The 26,391-nt window shown below is 38.1% G+C and overlaps 1 protein-coding gene across 3 annotated transcripts in view; it reads left to right on the top strand.

Annotated features, from left to right (window-relative positions):
- The window catches only part of LOC124855429 (leucine-rich repeat-containing protein 4C-like), a 238,572-nt gene that overhangs the window by 62,329 nt on the left and 149,852 nt on the right, over positions 1-26,391 (top strand). Inside the window, exon 1 of one of the 3 annotated variants that reach the window (XM_047345349.1) lies at positions 21,409-21,493. The exons of the other annotated variants lie outside the window; for them this stretch is intronic. The gene's annotated coding sequence lies outside the window, so the exon portion shown is untranslated. Of the gene's footprint in view, positions 1-21,408; positions 21,494-26,391 lie in introns of those variants that run through there. 3 annotated transcript variants of the gene reach the window in all.

Genomic DNA, 26,391 nt, shown 5'->3' with positions numbered 1-26,391 from the left:
TCACCAAAAGCACAGCTTCCAAACGTGTTTGTCAGTGACAACAGAAACTGGAATGACAACAGCATCACATAATACACTGCTTTTAAGATTATGTCAATTCTCTCAGGCATTGCCATCCAAGTCTTAAGGTTCTTCTGTCACCTACTCCAAATGTGACATCGAAGGCTTTTAACATGATCTCAAATTAGTTTTCACAATTTCTGGATAACAGCAAATAAAGGCAGCATAATTTATATATCAAGCCATTGTTTCATCCATATGGTTACAAGGTCAACGGGATAAGTTAATTTGCCCTGTAATGACATTTTTAGATAGACTAAAAGAACAGGCAACATAACAAGTGTATATGTACAGTACACCATTATGATGGATAATTTGATTCTGATTGTTTATTTTAAATCTTAACATGGACCACTTCTAAAGATTTAAACATTTACTAGATTCCATCAGCTTCTACATTTGTGGTCTAAAGTATTTTTCCTTTTCTGGGTTACCTGTGCAACTGACTCCTTGGAGCTAGAGGTAAAAGTTAGGGTACTGAAATGGTAGACAGTTCATCAGAAGACACCATGACGCATGACATCAATGATGATACCTGCTCACAGTCAGTTAAAATTCCAAATTAACTCAATGTGCATAACAAAACAGATAAAGTGCATGCATTCACAAGGAGAACATGCAAAGTTGTGGATGCAGTTTTGGCAACTAAACTTGTAACCAAACAAATGCAAACATTTTCATGAATTTTCATAAATTGCAGTACATGCAGTAACAAATCAACAACATAGCCAATTTAAATCAGTTATATAAAGCCTTTCAGTTCAGATCTCAAATACGTTATATGACGTAGAAAGCATATCAAGGATTGTATGGCTGTCTTCCGCTTATCCGGGACCGGGTCGCAGGGGCAGCAGACTCACCCAGACAGAGACACCCAGACGTCCCTCTCCCCAGACACCTCCTCCAGCTCCTCCGGGGGGAGCCCAAGGCGTTCCCAGGCCAGCCGAGAGACATAGTCCCTCCAGCGTGTCCTGGGCAGTCCCCTGGTCCTCCCAGTGGGACGTGCCTAGAACACCTCCCGAGGAAGGCGTCCAGGAGGCATCCGGTATAGATGCCCGAGCCACCTAAACTGGCTCCTCTCGATGTGGAGGAGCGGTGGCTCTACTCCGAGCCACTCCCGGATGGCCGAGCTCCTCACCCTATCTCTAAGGGAGTGCCCGGCCACCCTACGGAGGAAGCTCATTTTAGCAGCTTTTATCCGGGATCTTGTTCTTTCGGTCATGACCCAAAGTTCATGGCCATAGGTAAATCGAGAGCTTCGCTTATCGGCTCAGCTCTTTCTTCACCACAACGGACCGGCACAGTGCCCCCATTACTACCATATATATATATATATATATATATATGTATATAGTACAGACCAATAGTTCGGACACACCTCATTCAAAGAGTTGTCTTTATTTTCATGGCTATGAATATTGTGGCTTCACACTGAAGGCATCAAAACTATGAATTAACACATGTGGAATTATATACTGAACAAAAAAATGTGAAACAACTGAAAATATGTCTTATATTCTAGGTTCTTCAAAGTAGCTACCTGTTGCTTTGATAACTGCTCCACACACTCTTGGCATTCTGTTGATGAGCTTCAAGAGGTAGTCACCTGAAATGGTTTTCCAACAGTCTTGAAGGAGTTCCCAGAGATGCTTAGCACTTGTTGGCCATTTTGCCTTCACTCTGCGGTCCAGCAACCCCAAACCATCTCGATTGGGTTCATGTACGGTGACTGTGGAGGCCAGGTCATCTGGCGCAGCCCCCCATCACTCTACTTATTGGTCAAATAGCCCTTACACAGCCTGGAGGTGTGTTTGGGGTCATTGTCCTGTTGAAAAATAAATGATGGTCCAACTAAACGCAAACCGGATGGAATAGCATGCCGCTGCAAGATGCCGTGGTAGCCATGCTGTTTCAGTATCCCTTCAATTTTGAATAAATCCCCAAGTGTCACCAGCAAAGCACCCCCAAACCATCACACCTCCTCCTCAATGCTTCACGGTGGGAATCAGGCATATAGAGTCCATCCGTTCACCTCTTCTGCGCCTATGTTTTGTGATATGTCCATCTTTTATTTACATTACTGAACAGTACCATTACAAGCTTATTTGGGAAGATGTTTAATATTTTCACACACAATTCCAAGTTACTTTAAGTAAGAAGTGCATATTACTTTATTGTGATACAGTTGATTAAATGTAGGCAGCTTGGTATTCACTGAAAAGTTTAGAATCTTAATACACTTTGAGACAAACCCATTGCTAATAGCATAAACTATATAAAAAGATTGTTTTACTTGATAAAATCATGACCACTGCAAACTGGATAAATACAGTACTTCAGTGTCATATTGTAGTGTTTTTGCCTTTTATCTTTTTTTAAGACACTGTGCCATGTTAAAATGTTGATAATCGACCTTGGTGATAAACATGCAATATAAAATTCGAACACTTTTTTTTATTTTTATTATTATTATAATTTTTTGTGTGTGATACTAACCACAAGAAATTTTGTTTAAATAGTTGATTTTAAATTTAGCATCCCCAGTACCAAGATAACTTCCCATACCTTTTTTTACACCTATCACCTGCGTTTGTCACATCACTGCACATTTCACTTGATGCAGTATGTCTTCAGTTGGTATGGGGGCAGTGGGTCAGGCCTCACAGCTCTGTTTACTGATGTGCACTAAAAAAAAGTTGACAAATGGCTTTTGATCGAGGCAGCATATGCCATGCTAGATTATCCTGCTCCTTCAGTGCCCAGAAGAACATATCTTAAAGTGAGAGCTGTATATTTCTGTCCACAGTATGCAGTCATGTCAACACTTGCAATTGAAAGCTTAAGTATGAACAATAATCAAGTATCTTCAAGAAAAATCTGCTTCCTTCAATTGATTTAGAGAAAATCTTTATTATTTAGACATAGTTCTTTTAGATGTATTCTCTGATAATTGTAATTAGTGGGTTGTTCCAGTTGTTTCTCCAGGATCTGCTCCAAAGGTTTTTGAGAGCTGCAGTCTCCCTATGTCTTCTGCTAGTTAACAAGGGCAAATCTACATCCACCAAATGTGCAGGACTATAAAAAATGCTTAGAGCTGGAAGCTGCAGTTCATTCCCCTGATACAGATTTGTTTTACCCCAAAGCTCCCAAGCACCAATATGTCACATCTTCTTGCAAAGGGTTTAAAACCACCAAGGCCAGAAACACAGAATGTCCTGTAGAGTTAAAGTACATGCACAAAATATCATCATCACACTATAAATGTTTGCAACTTTGCAATTGCAAAAGGCTGCTTAATTGCAGGATATGGTAGCATAATAGATTTCAAATGCCATGCATAGCAGGACTGGATGGATTTTACTGCCCCTTAGTAGCTAAGATATTAAAGTCCATAAAGAATAGTGGTCACATAGTAAAGGTGATGGACGAAAAACAGGAAAAGGAAAAAGTGATTTAATAATAATTCATGTCAGCATCGCAAAATTCAGTAAACGTATTGCCATTGCATTACTTCCTGATGTTGCACAGCCCTATCAGACATAAGTATTTCAATCCCAACAAACATATTTTTCCATTCAAAATGCAGTACAATTTTATGTTTAATAAAAGGAATGTGCTTAGGTTACACATTCTTAATTCACTGTGGACTTTTGTCATATTAACTCTTACATTACTGGTTAATACAGGTCTCCCATAATGGTAAAATGTTTCTTTATCAGTTAATTTGTATCCTGCTTTAGTGATAAATTGGTTTTGAATTAAAACTTCAACATCTCTTTCTGTTTAGTTGTTGCTTAAATTTTAGTTGCTCTTTAAATTTCTTTTTTTAATGTAAATTTATCTGTTCCTTTATTTTGATACGTTTGTTAAATTTACTTGTATATAAAACAAGGCAATATAAATAAATTTGCCTTGCCTTAGCAAAGAATTTAACTGACTAGAAATATTCACAGAAAATAATTATTATCATTTAATTAAAATTTTTTGACATTAATGTTTTTGGAAGTGGAAATTCCTTGGCATTTTGTTATCTGCCATTATCCAATGGACTTTGATTTGTTGTGTTATTCTGTTTGTTTTGTATTTAACTTTGTTGAGTTATTTTGCTCCAGGTATTTTTCCCTGGTCACCTTGCTTCTCTTCTATGTTCATTTTGTGTAATTTTAGCTCCTCCACACTGTCCTTACAGTTGCAGCACATTCAGCTAATAAGACTAATCTCTTCTTTGTTCCACAATCACCCTCCTCTGTATTTATAGTTTTTTTTTTTCAATTTCCTGATTTTTCTGTTCCCTGCTATGACATACCCTTGTTTTTCTTCGATTTTTTTCTCTGCAGCAACCACAGTTTCTATTTTATTCCTTTTGTTTACTAAATTCCACTACAAAATGATATTGATTGCCTCTTGTCTGTGTATGAGTCCTCACAATTCATAACTAGATGATAGTATCATATTATTCGCCAAACACATGTGGGCTTTCTTGTGCAGAGGAAGATGAAAATACATGTTTCGGTCTATAACACGAGGATTTTCCAACTACATCTTCATTTAAATCTTCAAGGAGAGATTAAAGTAAGAAAACATTTGGTAAGGTAGGAATTTCACCTTTGCCCTCCCCTGTCAGATGTGTGCAAGACACAAAGCACATATGAGACAACTAGGAGTATGCTGTTTGGTTGGTACAGATTTTTTCCAGCAGTCCATGGCAAACTACATTTAGTCAGGGGACAAAACCGCAAAGCACGTGATCACTGGAAAAAGAAAGAACCATCCTGGCGTAAAGGATGAATGAAAAAAAACACAAGTGTATTTTACAATTGTGGCTCACCTTCCTCAATATTTGAATAACAGTTGAAATGTCCATGGCAGAGTGATTGTCCCAACAGCTTAAGGAGACTTTTCCATGTATGTTTCTGCCTCATAAAAATTATTTTCACTGACTGAAAAAAAGTTTGCTGAGATTGAGACAATCAGGTTTAAATCTTTCTTTAGTAATACTTTTAAATGGGATATTATTGTGTAGTAATCGCCTTATCTACCATACTAAATAATTCAAATAAAAAAACTGTAAAGAATGTTGAATTATTGTTTTCCCAGAACTGAGAAAAAAAGTATAATATTTTGTGACTTGAGTTACTTTATTTTGACAGCCAAAATCCAACTGTGAACATTCAAAGGTAATACTAGTGTCTCTAACATTTGAACTGTGGCTGAATATAAAAAGAAAACCAAATCCCTCATGCTCACTGGTATTCTTAAACTGATCTCTCTGATTTGCTGTGACACAAAGGTCACAAAGCATTATGCTATCGCCTCAGGTAGTGTTTCCTAAATCTGACACAACTCAAACTACACACACATGCACCAGAAATGTGTTTCTAAAATCCATTCTCTTTAACTTCACATGTTTCACTCTTACTGACTTATTGTCACTTCTGTGCCTTTCTTTTCTTTCCTCTGTCTGGTTTGTCAGCTTAACTCTGAGGTGATTACAGTAAGAGTGACTGATAGAGGTGTAAGGTATCAGCAGTGGTGCTGCTGCTCAGTTTTTTGTGGTTGCACTAAGCATGTGTCATACAGGTGCCTTCCACTTGTTCCTCCTTTTGACTCAATTTTCTTCTCCATAGTAGGTTTTGTAAGTGCAACACAATTTATTTGGTAATATTATATTAAAAACAGAAATTAAACAGAAATCATAAACCTTTTGCAGATTTGGGCAGCTACCTCCTAACACAAATGCATATTTGTTCTTAAAACTTGTACAAAGGCTTCTAAATAATCATTCAGTTAACCATTGTCTATAGGTGATAGGGAAGAAACAGTTACATGTTATATCACTTACCATGGTAATATTTCAGATGATTAGCGTTACTGTTTCAGAAAGAAAATACCAAGCAGATGGCAGTGAAAGTAATGTGACAATATATCAAACAATAGAGAGTACAAAGTATTCATTGTAGCTGGACTTATAAGAGCAGAAAAAGGCATTATGAAGCTATTTGTGTCCTCACTATGGATGGAAAGAAATTATATAACTCAACCTGTGCCCCCAGCAGCCTAGCAGGTAATGCGAAGTAAGTTAGTCAGATGTTTGCGGTCTTTGAAATGGTCAGATATTTTGGTGTAGTGGTATTTTAACTGAGAGTCTGTTAATAATACGAACTTTTTTGCATGATGCTGTTCAATGAAGCCGTGGGCTGCTTCTCTCTTTTGCCACTATCCGCATTGGGTTAACTCATCCCAACCTACCTAAACTATTCTGTATCCATGTGCATCTTTTACTAGTTAGGGCTTTGATGAATTATAGGGATTATCTTTAAAAGGTTGAAATCTCAACTGTAATTTAATATTATTGTATATTCTATTCAGAGGAATTTATAGTACATCCTATTTTCATTGTTTATAGATCATGTTCTTGTTTAAGCCTGAAGACTCTAATGAAATATGACTATGAACCCTGGTCTCACCAAAAGAACTATGAGCAACCTGATGCTGGTATATACAGGTCCTTCTCAAAATATTAGCATATTGTGATAAAGTTAATTATTTTCCATAATGTCATGATGAAAATTTAATATTCATATATTTTAGATTCATTGCACACTGACTGAAATATTTCAGGTCTTTTATTGTCTTAATACGGATGATTTTGGCATACAGCTCATGAAAACCCAAAATTCCTATCTCACAAAATTAGCATATCATTAAAAGGGTCTCTAAACGACCTATGAACCTAATCATCTGAATCAACGAGTTAACTCTGAACACCTGCAAAAGATTCCTGAGGCCTTTAAAACTCCCAGCCTGGTTCATCACTCAAAACCCCAATCATGGGTAAGACTGCCGACCTGACTGCTGTCCAGAAGGCCACTATTGACACCCTCAAGCAAGAGGGTAAGACACAGAAAGAAATTTCTGAACGAATAGGCTGTTCCCAGAGTGCTGTATCAAGGCACCTCAGTGGGAAGTCTGTGGGAAGGAAAAACTGTGGCAGAAAACGCTGCACAACGAGAAGAGGTGACCGGACCTTGAGGAAGATTGTGGAGAAGGGCCGATTCCAGACCTTGGGGGACCTGCGGAAGCAGTGGACTGAGTCTGGAGTAGAAACATCCAGAGCCACCGTGCACAGGCGTGTGCAGGAAATGGGCTACAGGTGCCGCATTCCCCAGGTCAAGCCACTTTTGAACCAGAAACAGCGGCAGAAGCGCCTGACCTGGGCTACAAAGAAGCAGCACTGGACTGTTGCTCAGTGGTCCAAAGTACTTTTTTCAGATGAAAGCAAATTCTGCATGTCATTCGGAAATCAAGGTGCCAGAGTCTGGAGGAAGACTGGGGAGAAGGAAATGCCAAAATGCCAGAAGTCCAGTGTCAAGTACCCACAGTCAGTGATGGTCTGGGGTGCCATGTCAGCTGCTGGTGTTGGTCCACTGTGTTTTATCAAGGGCAGGGTCAATGCAGCTAGCTATCAGGAGATTTTGGAGCACTTCATGCTTCCATCTGCTGAAAAGCTTTATGGAGATGAAGATTTCATTTTTCAGCACAACCTGGCGCCTGCTCACAGTGCCAAAACCACTGGTAAATGGTTTACTGACCATGGTATCACTTTGCTCAATTGGCCTGCCCACTCTCCTGACCTGAACCCCATAGAGAATCTGTGGGATATTGTGAAGAGAACTTTGAGAGACTCAAGACCCAACACTCTGGATGAGCTAAAGGCCGCTATCGAAGCATCCTGGGCCTCCATAAGACCTCAGCAGTGCCACAGGTTGATTGCCTCCATGCCACGCCGCAATGAAGCAGTCATTTCTGCAAAAAGATTCCCGACCAAGTATTGAGTACATAACTGTACATGATTATTTGAAGGTTGACGTTTTTTGTATTAAAAACACTTTTCTTTTATTGGTCGGATGAAATATGCTAATTGTGTGAGATAGGAATTTTGGGTTTTCATGAGCTGTATGCCAAAATAATCCGTATTAAGACAATAAAAGACCTGAAATATTTCAGTTAGTGTGCAATGAATCTAAAATATATGAATGTTATATTTTCATCATGACATTATGGAAAATAATTAACTTTATCACAATATGCTAATATTTTGAGAAGGACCTGTATTTGTTTAATTCACTTAACCACATTCCCTTACAGCAGACTATGAGTAGATCATGAAAAAAAAATAGAAACATTAAAAGTAAGCCTAATTTTTAAGGTGTTGCACTTGATCTGTTGCTAAACAGAGGTCTGTACTTTGAAATCATGAAATAAATTGAATCATTAACAAAAATGGTTCCAACAACCTTGACACCCTATTCTGAGCATGTCCTTCCCATAACATTCTGTGGAAAGTCCAAAGCTTGTGCATTGCAACTACACCAAGCCTCAGGAGATTCACTAGAAGCAGAGGGTATACAATACCTCAGCGTGGCACAGCACAGCAGTGAGAAAGGTGCCAAGCAATGACTTTCATTTGCATTGACATACGTGGCTTTGCCAACCCTGCTCCGTGCATTGAGATAAGCACACATGGCTAAAAACAGCAGGATTAGATATGGCTTTCTTCCACGTAGATGCCAGGCTTTTATTCTGTTTTTGTGTTTGCTTGTAAAGGCTACTTTTTCTTAGCAGCATTGCAAATCAAAGCACCGAGACTAGAGGACAGATGTTCTTTGTGTGAAATAGTTCACAAAGCTTGTTAACCTTATTAGAATATGGCTCCATAAGTCACCTTGTATATCCAAGAGCTCAAATGGAAATCTGTTATTTTTTTTAACCTTAAGCTACAGTTTTGTTTACAATAATTTTAAGCAGAAGTTACTGAGAAATGTAATGCATCATAAAATAAAAAACAAAAATCATACATGCTTTAAGGACTTGTTTTGGAACATAGGTTAAAATATAAACATATAAAGCTTAAATTGAGATACAGTAAAACTATATACAAATATTTCGTGTAACATATGTATACTATTTTGCCAATAATAATTGTCTGTTTGCTTTTACATGTACATGAACTTTGATGACATCCTATTCTTAATCTGTAAGGTACAATCTGTTGATAGACTCACCGTTGCCATCAATAGTAACTTTAACTATTTTGTAAACATCTTTCTCAAGTTTTAGGTTTGTGGTCATAGTTACATGGAAAAAAAACAGAATTGCAGCCTCCGCTCTTATTCATCCCAATGGTTGAGGTAAGAACTCTGTGGTGTGAACCAATAATTTTGCCTATATAGTGCCACTTTATTAAGTTCACCTGTCACATGTTCAAGACAATCTGCTGCAGTTTAAACCGAGCATCAGAATTGGGAAGAAAGGCGATTTAAGTGACTTTGAACGTGGCTTGGTTTTTGGTGCCAGACTGGCTGGTCTGAGTATTTCAGAAACTGCAGATCTACTGGGATTTTCATGCACTACAATCTCTAGGGTTTACAGAAAAGAACATATCTGAATGCACAACACGTCGAACCTTGAAGCAGGTGGGCTACAGCAGGAGATGACCACACCAGGTGCCACTCCTGTCAGCTATGAACAGGAAACTGAGGCTACACTTTGGGCCCCTTAGTACCAATTGAACAATCATGTCAATGCCACAGCCTACCTGACTATTGTTGCTCACCATGTCCATCTCTTTATGACCACAGTGTACCTTTCTCCTGATGGTTACTTCCAGCAGGATAACGCGCCATGTCATAAAGCACAAATCATCTCAGACCTGGTTTCTTGAACATGACAATGAGTTCACTGTACTCAAATGGCCTCCACAGTCACCAGATCTCAATCTAATAGAGCATCTTTGGGATGTGGTGGAATGGGAGATTTGCATCATGGATGTGCAACCAGCATATCTGCAGCATCTGTGAGATGCTATCATGTCAATATGGACCAAACTCTCTGAGGAATGTGTCCAGTACCTTGTTGAATCTATGCCACAAAGGATTAAGGTTGTTCTGAAGGCAAAAGGGGGTCCAACCCGGTACTAGCAAGGTGTATCTAATAAAGTGGCCGGTGAGTGTATATCTCACATGAAACTGACAAAACAAATCATATTTAAAATAGGCTGGGCCCATCAGTTTCCTGTCAAAATGTATTTCTTCACCACCGGCACTTCTCTACTTATTTTTTATGTCCACTTTAACTCCATGGTGCATTCAAATCAAACAGTAAACTAGAATATTTATATTGAAAAATTTACAAAACCCCAAATTTCTATTATTAATTGTCATCAAAGTTCATTCAGTTATAACTAAATCACATCCTTGACCAAATTTCAAATATTTTTACTTTGGTACACTGGTTTTGTCAAATAATAAAATCTGACCAAAACTTTAGTCACGTCTGTAGTGACCACTTTTCAACACAAATCCAACTTAAATATTTTATGCACCAAGTTTACCCTCAAAAAGCTTTTAGAAGGTGGAGGGATCACAAATAGCTCTCGATATAGACTACTGGTGTGGTGTAGAACAGCAGCATAAGTTTGTGCACTTTCTGGAACCAACCTTGTTGTTAGAGGTGATAATGATAATATTTAATTTTTAATTGCAATTGTACATTCCAACTAAATTTGTCATCTGAATGTAACCCATCCTTTTGGGAGCAGTGGGCGGCTGAGCTGCCCTAGGGAGCATTTCAAGGCTAAGGATCTTGCTCAGGAAGCCAGAGTGGCAGGCAGCGGGTACTTGCAGCCTTCTCACAACTCACCTTTCTGGTGTTGTAACTACTGATGAGGGTACAGATAGTTCTGTAATCAAAGAGGTCTGGTCTTTTCTGTTTTATTAAGTCAAACTTAATTAACAAGGTAAACTTAAAAATCACTGAGTGAGAAAGACATGCACATTTATTGAATGTGAACCTTGAGTCATGTCACTCGCCATGATATTTTAATGACAGGATGTGGTTACGGAATACTTTATCTATTGTTTTGTTGTTTTCTCTATTGTGTTATTTTTTAACAACAGGCTTCAAAATATGTTGGGCCCAAGCACTACCAGCTCTATCAGTTCTGCGGATCTTGCATGAAGACAAAAAAAAAAAAAATCTCATTTTGCATATTTACTTTGTTTCAGTGTTTTATTTTAACATTTTATGCAACATGTTCTTGTGCAACTATGTTTTACATGTTTGTACTCAAATGTGAATATTAGTGGATAGTGTGTAGTCTGATTGTATTTTACACAAGTATGACTTTTGTTTGTCATACAGCTATTTAGAAAGACCATTCTTTGGTACACTGGTAGATTCAATAAATATGTTCTACTTTTACTTTTTAAATAGGTAGTAATTAATCAGATTTTTTTTTTCATTTTCTTCTTTGCATTATTCATACAGTTATTTTAATGTTCCATTCTCTTTTTTTTTTTGCTTGGTCATAATTTAGTTTTGTGTCACAATATTTATTTTTCCTCCTGCACCCTTACTTTTAGTTTCATCAGCTCAGCTTTTAATCTGCTTTGTAATTATGGTCTGCTTCTATCGCTGCCTACCTGATTTTTTACTGCGAATTAGGCCTACCAGAAAGACAAAGTTTTATTGTATTTTCCATTACAAAGAATGCTTTTGAAGACCGAAAAGCTGGTCTTTAATTTGCTAGCATAAAAGAAATTTCAGTCAAAACAACCACAAAATAATGAACTATTATGGGGCTTTTGATGGTTATCTTTTATTAAATCTGTGTGGACTTTAAAAGAAAATAGTAGTTAAAATTGTTATGTAACTTAATGTAGTGTAATGCCTCAGGGCTGTTAGTGTTGTTGTTGCTGTCTTGGAATTACAGACTGCTCATTCCTTAAAAGAAATAAAAGCATTTTCTTGCTTGAAAAATAAAGTGCACTGCACATTGACTGGTCTAGGTAGTAAACAAATAAATATATTCCATTCATTGTTTCCCTCCAAATTGTATTACGACCATTTAAATTACAGCAAGGTTGAACCATTTTACCTGAATGCCACTCCCAACGGCTGAAGGTCATGTATTAAAAACAAGCTTTACTTCTGCGATTACAGAAATAGGCAATTAAGTGGCTATCTAGTACTTCACCATATAAATGTTTTGACTGAATATTTTTCTTCTATAAAGTGCTGTTGTTTTACTAAAGTTTTAATTATTTCCAGCAAAGCAATTTCTTTTGCAACTATTTTAAATGTGTATATAAGTGTGTAAATGTGTGTATTTTTGAACATTCATATTTAATTTAATGAATTGACATGAGATACAAATGTCTAAATTTGTCTGATAAGAGAGAATCTAATAAAAAAATAAAATATTTGAAATAATTGAACTTTAATTGAATTGATCTTATCTGTGAAGATAAAAAAAATGATTAGTGGAAGTGATTAGAAATCTACTGAAAAACAGAGATATATTATTTGCATCACTGATACTCCTAGCTGTTGCTGTGGGACATTCCCTCTTTTTTAAACATGCAAACGATCCAAGAAAGAAAAGAAAGAAATCCCATGAAAATCAACAAGTCTCAACAGGGTCTCGCTATGAGGTTTGGACAAAATTCAAGCTTTGACATATAGCACACTCACACTCATCTCACACTCTGGAGATTTTTGCCAGTCAAAGAGATTACCAACCCTTAAGAAGCCTTGCTGCAGGTGTAGTAAAGTACATAAAAAGTGTATTTGGTCTTTTCTTACCCTGCAGGCAGTTCATTTTGCTCTGGTTGGTGCTCTCCATTTGGCTGCTGCTGTTTTTTTTTTCTTCTCACTGCCTAAAAGACTTAATCTTTCCTTGAATTTTAGGTAGTTTCTCTCCCTTGGTGGGTCAGTTGTTGTCAGTTGTACAGGGTATTGTCGTAGTGGTAGTATCATTTATGGAGGACCAATCCTGCCATAATTAGGAATAAATACAGAAATATGTAAATTACACAATAAAATTATTACTGAGCCAAAAAGTAGCTAGAAATATAAATGGGTGTGCCATTAAATGTGACAAAATAATAAAAAGAAGAGATTTATTCATATATTGATCAATTTATCAAAGATTATATATATATATATATATATATATCCTATTGGCTTAGATCAAGCCTTTAGGAAGTAGCTGGTGAGTCTCATTTTGGCTGGCTGGTTCTGAAGATGAGCTAGCAGAAAGGACTTAACTTCTGTCGTGTTGCTAAAGGAGTCAGGAGCATTGTGGATTTTGGCGGTAGATAGCGCTGTTGGTCAGGATAGTTTACTTTATCCTGTTGACACTAACTGAGAGAATACTTCAGTTTGCCGAAGTGCTAAGAGGAAGTCACGTTTACAGACCTGCTTTCAAAAAGAAAAGCATGACTCAGTGATGGACTGTTTTCACAATCTAACCAGAGGAAACATATTTTAAGAACATCAATGTTAAATTTCTGTCTTTAAACGTTTACAATGATACTTTCTGAAAAATGTGAAGATATACATTTTTCAAAAAAGGAAGTCTGATAAATATGGCCAATATTATTCAAAATATTAACCTTTTCAAAGTAAACTGTCATTCAAGGATGAACTCTGTCCTGATTAGGAGTTCAGGAAAAATAAAACAGCAAGAAATTAACTTGTTTTAAATAAACAAAGGAAAAATAAGAGTTCAAGAAAAAAATATATGATATGATAATTAGTGGTTTAAATAAAAATAGTGGATTAAAATAGAAATATATATATTTACAATGCCGGTCAAAAGTTTTAGAAAGCCTTTCTCATTTCATAGTTTTCTTTAAGTTTATGACTGTCTACATTGTACGTAGATTCTCACTGAAGGCCTCAAAATAGTCAATGAACACATATGTAATTATGTAGCAAACAAAAAATTGAAAAATAACTTTAAATATGTCAGTCAGTCAGTCATTTTCTACCGCTTATTCCATAGTGAGTCGCGGGGGAGCTGGTGCCTATCTCCAGCAGTCTATGGGCGAGAGGCAGGGTACACCCTGGACAGATCGCCAGTCCATCGCAGGGCAACAATGTTAAATATGTTTTATTCCTTAAAATAGCCACCCTTTGCTGTGATGAATGAAATATGAACCTTTCACCATCTCTCAATTAACCGCTGGGAAGTTATTTCAAGACTCTTTGGAAAACCGTTCCAGGTGACCACCTCATGAAGCTCATGAGAATGTTTAGGATGCAAAGGAAGAATCAGAGCAAAGGGTGGCTATTTTGAAGAATCTAAAATATGAAGTTGTTTAGAGTTATTTCACTCTTGGCAGGATTGGTCCTCCATACTAATTTGTCCACTGGAGGATCTTTCCCCACTGTGCCTGGAGAAGACTGTTTTTCTAGTAATCTACAACCCTTTTGAACTTCAGTATTTTTATTATTTCTCTCTTTCAAGCTAAACATAATATTTAAGTGTATCATGTTCAGTAGTTTAGGATCTTTAATAGTTTGAGATTTTTGACAATTTTATTTTATAACGTGTTTTTTATTATTCATTGTGAACACTTAAATGGTTATCTTAATGAACATTTAACCCAGACTATTTGTCAAATAGACCACCTCTACAGTGAAACATGCTTGAGATATGAACAAAAACTTTGAAAATTACTATATTGCAATAGCATAACCTCACACCAAAAGTACAATGGGAAAAAAAACTAATGTAAACAAATAATTGTTGGCAAGTTACCACTACCACACACTTGCTACTACCACTGTTGCTTTCCCAAGAAGATACCACTCAGTCATCTATAATGTTTCACAGGGTTGGAGCAGAAAGAGGGATCATTGCCCATATTCCGATTTTATAGAAAACAACTCTTTATTAAAATGGGCTTTTTCCCCCAACTGCATGAATGTACTCAAATTAAATGACTAAATGTCTTTACATTATTTAAAGTGAGTTTTTGCCTTTGGAAAAAAGTTTTTAACTTTATTTCAAAATGTTTTAGTAAGGTCACCAATTAGTGTGGAGACACTGTTGGTATCAAAAAGGTCCCATACAGTTGGTGATAAAAAACTTTAGTTATTCTAAGAAACCTGATATATGCATGTGATAGAAAACTCTAACTCGTGATGATGGTGTGCTCCTAGATCAGAACCTCACATTTCTGTCAAATCAGTCAGATTTATTTATGAGCACATTTAAAAACAGGTGATTGCAGTTTGCAAATAATTTTATGCTGAAGTTGAGTAAAGTCAAAACTTGTGCTTGAAACTCTTCTATTTTTGTTGAATTTTTTTTTTGTCTTCATCCCTCACCCACTGTGGAAAGTCTTGCACTTGAACCTGACACATGTGCAAAGAGGTGACTTTGACAGAGATATCTCAAAGGTTGGGAAGAATATAGGCTGCAGAGAATGAGATGCCAGCTGCAGATTTACACGCCTCCACTGGCTCACTGCACATCGTTAACGCCAGAGAGGCTGCTTGCAGTTGCTTCATCTCTGTCCTATCCCACACAGGCTACATCAGGGCCCTACCCATTGATTTATTCCAGCTGTCTTTCTGAACTGCTTTTCCCGCCACGAGAGAGATGGGTGCTGACGAGATTTACGTGTATATATGATGAAATTCATTTTAGAAAGAGCACATGCTCCTTCGAACCAAAAAGGAACATTGTTTCCCTCTTGTTGCCTTTCTATTCTCCACCATTCCTTCTGCCACAGTCATTGCCATTATTACAAAGCCAGAAATAGTGATGGACATTCATACAGAAAACGTCTCTAAAAAAAAACCTCAATAACGAATTATCTCTTTTGTCTTGGCCTTTCCTGTCTGCGCTAATAAGATTTATTTTCATTAATTAGAGTTGAAAAAAATATATATATTTTTTTGTCGTCTTAATTTGAATTAGAAGCATAAAGTTTCCAGCACTGACCCCCCTTCACCACTGCTTCTTTGTTGCTGTACGCTGCCAGTCAGCAGACTGAAATAAGCATGATACACTTCTCCCTTTCTTGCAGACAATTGAACTGTTTGGAAACACTGTTGCACAACTGACTGGAATATGTCTACCAAGGCAGACTAAAAGGAATAACATTTTGAGCAATAAGCAAATTCACTTTACTACAATGGTCCTTAATGTTAATTTTAAAATACACAATATTGGAGTTATTATGAATCTATTAAACATTGGGCAAGCTTAATAATGCAACCTACTATGCTACTATCCTGAAGAATACTTTTATTTCTTGTATAATATGTAAAAATAGTGCAATCAAATTCCATGGTTTTTTAGTGTTTTCAAGAGTGCGTAGGAACCCTTGAAAACACTTTTGTGTTTATTCTACATGTTTCCTTTAATCTGGGTATCAAAATCTAAACAATAAGTATTCATCCATATAACAATAACAATATACAATGAAAACATATTTTTTTGTCAGGGTGTCTGGATTGATTATAAAAAGAGTCATCCCTTATGAAATTAGTGTTTCTCACCAATTTATGTGAATCTACATCAGATAGTTGTGAGTCCAGTCGTGGGACTGGAATTATGTAAGGAGGAATTTATATGAGAGAAACTTTACAGTTCAATGTGGAGCAATATCAATTACCACCTTAAAGCTACACCAACATTAAGCAAAACGTGTATATGTATAACAAAAAAAAAAGAGAAACATTGCTTTGTACTTCTACATATTTGTTTCATAAGTATATTGAGTAATGGAGCCTTCCCAGCCTGTCTGCTCTGACGATTGCAGATTTTGTCTCCTTCACACAGGCTTACACACTTTCTCTCTTGTACTTCTGCATTAGGATTACCACAAGGCTGCTGTCTCTACATTAATTACCCAGATCCTTGATACAGCTGACAAATTACTTTTTTTTCCCCTTACTGCTTGTGACATTCTGTATTCATGGTGGATAACACTGCTCTCAGTGAAGTGTCCCATGAACTCTTTTCTGTCTTTTCAGCCTCTTTTTTGCATCCCTCAATTTCACTTTATCAGCTCAAAGTAAAAATTGGAGCTTACTGGCTTGATGGTAAATTGAAATTCATTGAAGCATTTACATGACATTTAACAATAGACAATTCCTGCATAATGCAGGAATAATAAAACAAGTGTCAAATTGAATAAATATGCTCTCTGTTTTATGCTATCTTATCAAGCCTCTGTGCAACAGTAAGAAATAAGAACATGTAGTGACTTTGTGTGCATTTGCTTGTGCATCAGTGGGTTTTTTCGGAAATACCTGTAGGTGGAGATGTGCTCTAAAAAATGCTGATGTTTCTACATGCAAATTTACAGTAATTGTAGTAAGTGAACATTAACAGTAATTGAAATAACATTGTTGCCTTTTGATAAAATCTGAATCTACACAGAAGCTTTGACAGAGCTCCATAAATATCACTGTTAGTTTCTATAGCACTGATAATGATGACAAATTGGCATCTCCGCTGGTGGTAACTAAGTATGAAAAATCCAAGTATTCACTGATTGATCAGAGAAGACAGATCAAAACAATAAATCCATCCATCCATCCATATTCAGTGGCACTATACAAATGTGTGGTTCCCAACGCAGGAAGGATGCAGAAACATGTTGTAAGGAAAAGAGATTCCCTCCACCTTTCTCATTTCTGTTTCTGCACTCATTTCTGCAGTCATTCTGGTGCTGAAGCATTTCTCAGTAACATTTACGCAGCCACGTTTGACATGAAATAGACCATTTAGGTACTGTTAGGCCTGGGGAACAGCACTACAAGGAGACAAATCACAGCAGTCCTTTATTGCTTAAAATCAAGAGCACAGAATTTGTCGTCTAAAGCACAGACCATATTTAACACATTCCCCTTTTAGTTTTGCTCAGGGAGGGATGTCATGTTAAATCTGTTGCTTTGTTCTCCTCCTTTGTGTGGTTTGCATTCTTTATCTAACTGACTGCAGACACCTGCGTTCAGTTTAATCAAATGCACGTGTGTACAATTGCGGTGTTCTTTTCAAGTTTGTGCTTAAAGCCCTGCAGTTGGCACTTATGCTTTTTTACCTGTCCATGTAAGAGCAGAAAGATTAAAATAAATTTGTAATCCCCTGACATTGGTTTATAGTTTGTTATCATTATTATCCATCTATTTATTGTCTATACCTGCTTACACTTATAAGGTCACAAAGAGGCTATTGTCTATCCCCAGCGGTCATTGGGCAAGAGAGAGGTTACACCCTGCCAGGTCACCAGTCCATCACAAGGCAACACAGAGAAACAAACATGCACACACAATCACACCTATGGTCAGTTTGGAGAGACCAATTACCCTAAACAACATATTTTTGGACTGTGGGATGAAGACACAGTACTCAAAAAGAACATGGATGGGGAGAACATGCAAACTCCATTGTTGTTGTTGGATGATAGTGGGTTTGTAAATCATATCTTATGCATTCATAGCGGAACCACTTTAACAGTATTGTGGTCTTTTTAAATAGAGCACAACTGCCACTTTTGCTGGCACTAAAATAGCTAAAATTAAAATGCAAAACTAAGCAAACACCATAATGTGACGTTAAATGCATAAATGTTCTGTATAACACCATTATGAGACACAGTGATGATCAAAATAAGAAAAGATAAATTTAACTTTTTATTCTTATATAACGAAAACTGTTTACCACAGTCCTTTGTGCTTTTAGTTTTACTTATTGCAATGGGAAATAGAAACCTTACTTTCAGTTATTTTTTTCTTAATTTCAGTAGACATCTTAGCAATGCCTTGCCACATTAAAAAATGATTTTGTTTGCAATATTTATGAGAAACATTTCACCTAGTCTTCAAACAGCCTTTAGAGAATTGTGAGAATTAATCCTTTGCAGTCCAAAAATTGTAAATTTAGTGATTATGCTGGTTACCCTTTATATCATAACATTTTGGTATATTTTTTTATATCCAAAAAAAGAGTAATGCGTATACACATATGAAAGTGCATTAATTCAATTCAATTCAATTCAGTTTTATTTATATAGCACCAATTCACAGCACATGTTGTCTCAAGGCTCTTCACAACAGTCAGGTACATACATTCCAATTAATCCTAACCATTGAACAGTGCAGTCGGAGTTAGTTATTTATTCAAATTGGATAAAAGGTTTTTACATCTAAGGACACCCAGCAGATTGCATCAAGTCAGTGACTTGCAGCATTCCCTCCTTCCGGATGAGCATGTAGAGACAGTGGACAGTGACTGGCGTTGACTTTGCAGCAATCTCTCATACTGAGCATGCATGTAGCGACAGTGGAGAGGAAAATCTCCCTTTTAACAGGAAGAAACCTCCAGCAGAACCAGGCTCAGTGTGAGCGGCCATCTGCCACGACCGACTGGGGGTTTGAGAGAACAGAGCAGAGACACAAAAAGAACACAGAAGCACTGATCCAGGAGTATTTTCTATGGGAAGGAAAAGTAAATGTTGATGGATGTAGCTCCTTTAGTCTTTTCACCTAGAAATAAAGAACAGAAAAACTCTGAGCCAGTTTTCAAGGTTAGAGTCTGAAAGAGAGCACATAGAGTTAGTCACAGTAAAAGCTCAGTCAATCGCCATGTCTAGGAGAGAGAAAGGGTTAAACGCTAAAAGACAGGGCTATGAGGATCATCGGTAGAGGGTGAGCATTAAGTTGTTGCCAGCAGAAGCTCGGACGATTCCACTCTCCAGAAAGGTATCACAGGTAGACGCAGAGCCAAGCCATGTGTAGCTTCTAGGAAGATAATTGAGAGAACAAGGTTAAAAGCTGAAATAACAGCAAATAATGCAAAATTGGAGAGTAGAGTGAGAATGTAGCGAAGAGGGTGAAAGTGGTCATTATGTCCTCCAGCAGCCTAAGCCTATAGCAGCATAACTACAGAGATAGTTTCAGTTCAGATTATTTAGTTAAACGGCGCTTATTTACAACAATGTCATCTCAAGGCACCCCACAAAGGGTCCCACTGATGGCCATTGTTATACTAAAAGCCACAAGGATTGGGATACTTCTCTCTGTCAGACTGATCACAACCATCGGAAAAGACAAGGGGTCATACAGGTAGCAGAAATGGAGGGTGTGTTTGCACCTCAACCATAACTGAGCCGGTTTAGGCTAAACCTGACTCCCCCTTACTCCAACCAATAATAAACTGATAAACTAAGCCACTCTAACTATGAGCTTTATCAAAAAGGAAAGTTTTAAGCCTAGCCTTAAAAGTAGACAGGGTGTCTGCCTCACGGACTAAAACTGGGAGCTGGTACCACAGGAGAGGAGCCTGATAACTAAAGGATCTGCCTCCCATTCTACTTCTAGAGACTCTAGGAACCACCAGTAAACCTGCAGTCTGAGAACGAAGTGCTCTGTTAGGAACATATGGAACAATCAGATCTCTGATGTATGATGGAGCTAGATCATTAAGGGCTTTATATGTCAGGAGGAGAATTTTAAATTCTATTCTAAATTTAACAGGGAGCCAATGAAGGGAAGCTAAAATAGGAGAAATAGGATCTCTCTTTTTAATTTTCATCAGAACTCTTGCTGCAGCATTTTGAATCAGCTGAAGGCTTTTAACTGCATTTTGTGGACATCCTGATAGTAAAGAATTATAATAGTCCAGCCTTGAAGTAACAAATGCATGGACTAGTTTTTCAGCGTCACTCCTGGATAGGATATTTCTAATTTTGGCAATGTTCCGGAGGTGAAAGAAGGAAATCCTAGAAACCTGTTTAATATAAGATTTAAGTGACATGTCCTGGTCAAAAATAACACCAAGGAAGATCAGAAAGATAAAAAGGCATAAAATGTGTAAAAAAATCTTTAAAGCTATTTTGAAATGTTTTGCAAGCTGTCTAAAGTCGTTTGAAAGGATTAAAAACACTTGATATATTGATGGCAAAATAAAAGGTTCTAAGCAGCACCACCCAGTTGTACAACAAGCAGATTGTCAGATTGTTATGTTCTTATCTGTACAGGATTATGCTGTATCAAACACATCATTTAAAATGTAAGATATAAATGCATAATTAAGCAAAATTAAAATAAAATTTGATGTTGAAATAGACTGATATAATGTCACTGAGGGATACAGAGAAATATTTACATGTTGCATCTTAGAAATTATATTTAATGAATTCCACCATTTCGTGTGAAGTTGCAGAAGATTCCAATCTTGAAAATCTAATGTTACGAGTGCATTGCTTTATGAACTAAGTTCGTTTGGCATACTTCAAATATGCTTTACACTATTTAGGCCTGACAAGAGTTTAGTATCAGATTTTCCATTTTCAAATTGTTAAATTTGTGAAATTAGCAACAAGTAACAAATTGATTATTTTTCATTTCAATTGAGCATTTATTTTGTCTGGAAGATTTCAATGAAGTGCCATCTTTCTTTAGATGTAGAAGCTCAAACAGCACCTGTGAGAGGAGCACTACTGGTAAACTCTCTTGAGGGCTACACAGCAGGGGGACTTGCAAAAGAAATCTCTACAACTCTCCAGGAATGTCTCCACCAACCTACGTCTTCCATGGTGATCCACAGCTGCACTAGCAAATGGGGGTCGGTTGTCTTCCTTACTTGCATTATAACATCAAGCTAGTTCAGAGATGCAGCACAAGCACAGTATGGAGGTCTATGCAGAAGACCTACGCCAGCACAGGCACAGAAGGCTATTAGCTGGCAGTCCGCTCCTATGTTCCGTTGAATTCAGAAACATTGCTCTGGAGTAATTTAAACACAAAACACAACTGTCTGAGAGTACCTCAATGCATCCAGAGCAAAAAACATAAGTCCTAAAAGATAAGCCAATCTTATTAGTAGCCAATTTGCCTTAAATATTTTTTTGACTTCATGCTGTTCTGCCTACATTTTCTCTTCAGCCTTGACCATTTTTGTAACATAACCCAGTTTACAAATATCTATGTGTTTTTATGTCCTGCTGGTTATTACTGCACAGGTTCATGGAGCATGTTGTACCACTCGCAGTTAATATTTTGGAAACTTTTTACACAAACTCAATGTTTGGCAAACTATAAGCAACAAAGAAAAGAGCAGAATACAAAATAATATAGTTTAGGCAATTAAAAGCTAGGATTTTCTCAATGAGGCAGATGATTCTGCAGTTGTATTGGGTTGTGTTGTGTTGTGTGGTGTATTGCGTTGTGTTGATCAGAGATGGACAAGAAGCTGAGTACAAAAAGGTGGTGGACCGCTTTGTGGCATGGTGTGGAAACAATCACCTCATTTTGAACGTGACTAAAACAAAGCAGACGATTGTAGATTTTAAGAGAAACAAGAATAAGTCAAAAACTATTTCCATCATGGGAGAAGGAGTGGAGGTGGTGGGAGTATAAATACCTCGGTGTTCACCTGGACAACAGACTAGAGTGGAGATGCAACTGTGAAGCCATCATCTTCGAACAGTGTTTATGTGTGAAGACCATCTCAGGTCCTCAGAGATTGTGGTTCCTAGGAACCTGAAGTGGTCCACAGCTGCTATGGTGTTGTTGAGGATGGTGAAGGGGGTGTGTAGGGGTGGTGTTCTCCGAAGGTCCACCACCATTTCCACAGTCTTGAGTGGGTTGAGTTCCAGGTAGTTCTGACAACAGCAGTGTACCAGCCGGTCCACCTCCTGTCTGTATGCAGATTCATCACCGTCCTGGATCAGACCAATGACAGTGGTGTTGTCTGCAAACTTCAGGAGTTTCACGGACATGTCCGCTGAGGTGCAGTCATTTGTGTACAGGGAGAAGAAGAGTGTGGATAGAACACACCCCTAGGAGGCACCAGTACTCATAGATCTGCTGCGGGAGAAAATGCTCCCCAGTCTCACCTGCTGCTGTCGGTCCATCAGGAAACTGTTGATCCACTGACAAGTGGAGATTGGGACGTTGAGCTGGGTGAGCTTCTGGTGGAGGATGTCTGGTATGATTGTGTTGAAGGCCAACCTGAAGTCTATAAACAGGATCCTGGCGTATGTCCATGGGCGGTCGAGGTGTTGCAGGATGAAGTGTAGACCTAACTTGACAACATCATCTGCTGACCTATTTGCTCAGTAAGCAAACTGGAGGGGGTCCAGCAGAGGGCCTGTGATGTCTTTCAGGTGCTTCAACGCCAGCCGCTCAAAGGATTTCATGACCACAGATGTCAGGGCTACAGGCCTATAGTCATTTAATCCTAGGATGATAGGTTTCTTGGGCACCGGGATGATGGTGGATTGTTTGAGGCAAGAGGGGACCTCACACGTCTCCAGTGACTTGTTGAAGATCCGGGTGAAGATCAGAGCGAGCTGATTTGCACAGGCTTTCAGGCATGATGGGGAGACGTTATCAGGTCCTCCAGATTTCTTTGTTTTCATGCGCTGAAAGAGCCTATTTCCATCTTCCTCGGAGATCTTTAGTGCAGGCGGAGGATCTGAAGGTAGGGGGTTGGTAGCTTTGTGGAAAGAACTTGTTCCTGAATGGAATATGGAGGAGATGATTTGAGGCGTGAAGGGCTTCCTGTCATGTCTGCATGTCTTACTTCTGATGTTATGTTTTTTCTATTGGTACATATGTACCAATAGAAAAAGGGGTCTGTGTTTCAAGCTCCGACTGCTGGAAGTAGGCGTATTCGTCACTTCCTGTTTTCGCTGTTGCACTCGGTGGATTGTTTGGTGTCTGAAGGCTCTCTCATTTGATCTGATTTCTCTCTACTGTGATATCTCTGATTTGTTCTAATACATAAGCACGTTAAAGCACATACTTTCTGTTGCTACTTTTAACGTTTTGGGACTCTCCGTGTCTTACACGGTTTTTCTAGTAATGGTAAGGGGTCGCTAGCTTAGCGTTAGCTTTAGCTCCACCATGGCTACCCGTTCTGCTGTTTATCACTCTGAGTCTGCCCTTCTCTCCTGCTCTCTGTGTCAGATGTTCAGTTACTCCTCTGCCTCCGTTAGTGACAATGGTACGTTTAATAAATGTAGCCTTGTTGTAGCTTTGGAGGCAAGGGTGTCGGAATTGGAGGCCCGGCTATGGGGAGCCACCTGCTATGGGGAGCCATCGAAGGGAACTCCCCATAGCAGTCCTTCAGCGGAGCCTGCGCAGCCGGGGCCTCAGGCCAGCTGGGTGATGGTACGTAGAAATTATAGTCCTAGATCCCAGCCCACAGGTCAACACCAACCCATCTGCGTTTCTAACAGATTTTCCCCGCTCAGCAACACACCCGCTGAGGAGCCAACTCTGGTAATTGGCAGCTCCATAGTCAGAAACGTGGCACTAGAGACACCAGCGACCATAGTCAAATGTCTGCCAGTGGCCAGAACGGGAGACATCAAATCCTACCTGAAACTGCTGGCTAAGGATAAGCGTAAATACAGTAAGATTGTTATTCACGCTGGCTGTAAAGACACCCGGTTACGTCAATCGGAGGTCACTAAAGTTAGTGTTGCTTCGGTGTGTAAGTTTGCCAAAACAATGTCGGACTCCATAATTTTCTCTGGTCCCCTCCCTGATCTGACCAGTGATGACATGTTTAGCCGCATGCTGTCATTCAACTGCTGGCTGTCTAGGCAGTGTCCAGAAAACGATGTGGGCTACATTGATAATTGGCGAACATTTTGGGGAAAACCTGGTCTGATCTGGAGAGACGGCATCCATCCCACTTTGGATGGAGCAGCTCTTCTTTCTAGGAATCTGGCCGAATTTATTAGTTCTCCAAAACTCTGACAACCCAGGGTTCAGACCAGGAAGCAGGGTCGTAGTTTAACACTCCTCTCTGCAGCTTCTGTACTATTTTGTAATTATGAATCTGAGAATATTATTTAATATTTAATATGAATATTTTCATATTTTATCAAATAATATTTCGGTCTGTTAAGGGTTGTCCAGAAATGTCCGTACCGGAGTTTAATGTTGAAATCCATGGCTGTGGGTCCCAACAACTGCTACCCACCTATTACCCTATTAAGACAGTGTCTCGCCCACGCCCAAAATTGAATATATTAAAAAATAATCTAAAAAGAGGAAATCAGGAAAATCTCATAAAAATAAACACAACTCAGACTAAAAAGAAAAATAAAACAATTAAATGTGGCTTACTGAACATAAGAGCTCTCTCTTCAAAGACTTTGCTAGTTAGTGACCTGATTTGTGACAATCAGATTGATTTATTTTGCTTCACATAAACCTGGCTGCAGCAAGAGGATTACGTTACTATAAATGAGTCAATTCCTACTAATTGTTTAAATTTTCACATTCCTCGAAATACTGGGCGAGGAGGAGTAGCAACAACCATCTTTCAGTCCGATTTATTGATTAGTCCCAGACCAATCAATAGCTACAACTCTTTTGAGTATTTAATCCTTAGTTTTCCTCGTCCAAATTGCAAAGCACTAAAACCACTTCTGCTTGTTGTCTAGTACCATCCACCAGGTCCTTACTATCAATTTTTAGATCAGTTTTCAGACCTTTTATCTGATTTAGTGTTAAATACAGATAAAGTTATTATAGTGGGGGATTTTAACATTCATGTTGACACTAAACGTGATAGCCTAAATATAGCATTTAATGCTATCTTAGACACAATTGGATTTGCACAAAGCATTAACAAACCTACCCACCTTTGTCTTCATTCTCTGGACCTTGTGCTGACATATGGCATTGAGTGTAAAGACATAACAATATTTTCTCATAACCCTGTCCTCTCTGACCATGTCTTAATAAACCTTTGAGTTTAATTTAACAGAGTACTATACACCTGAAAGAAAATTTCATTATAGTAGATCATTATCAGACAATGCTGTAACAACCTTTAAAGAATCTGTTCCCCTTTTGATTTCCTCATTATCACAGAAAAGCACAGTGGAGGGCAATAATTTTGTTTCTGCCCCTTCACAAATTGATTCTCTTGTTCATAATGTTAGTTCATCATTGCGTGGTGCATTAGACAATGCTGCCCCCCTGAAAAAGAAGGTAATTATTCACAGGAGGCTAGCTCCTTGGTTTAATTTAGATCTGCGTACTTTAAAGCACAATGTTAGAAAATGTGAGAGAAAATGGTACTCTACACATCTAGAGGATTCCTACTTAATCTGGAAAAACAGCCTACTGTTGTATAGAAAGACACTTCGCAAAGCCAGAACAGCTTATTTCTCATCATTAATAGAAGAGAAAAAGAATAATCTTACGTTTCTCTTTAGTACAGTTGCTAAACTTACACAGAGTCATAGCTCTGTTGAGCCATCATTCCCTTAGCTCTCAGCAGTCATGACTTTATGGGATTCTTCATGAATAAAATTGATTCTATTAAAAAGAAAATCTTTGACATATTCCCGAAGATGATTACTTAATCCCCATCAAGTGAGACAACATTGGAAATAACTGCAGAACCTGATTTGTGTTTGGACTGTTTTGATCCTGTGGAGCTTCCTGAGTTATCAGAAATATTAGCTTCATCTAAACCTTCAACTGGTTTAAGGA

The sequence above is a fragment of the Girardinichthys multiradiatus genome, chromosome 2 (genome assembly GCF_021462225.1).
Source record: "Girardinichthys multiradiatus isolate DD_20200921_A chromosome 2, DD_fGirMul_XY1, whole genome shotgun sequence".
Classification (NCBI taxonomy): Eukaryota; Metazoa; Chordata; class Actinopteri; order Cyprinodontiformes; family Goodeidae; genus Girardinichthys; species Girardinichthys multiradiatus.
Note: the sequence above shows the minus strand (reverse complement) of the source record. Positions and strands in the feature narration are given on the sequence as shown.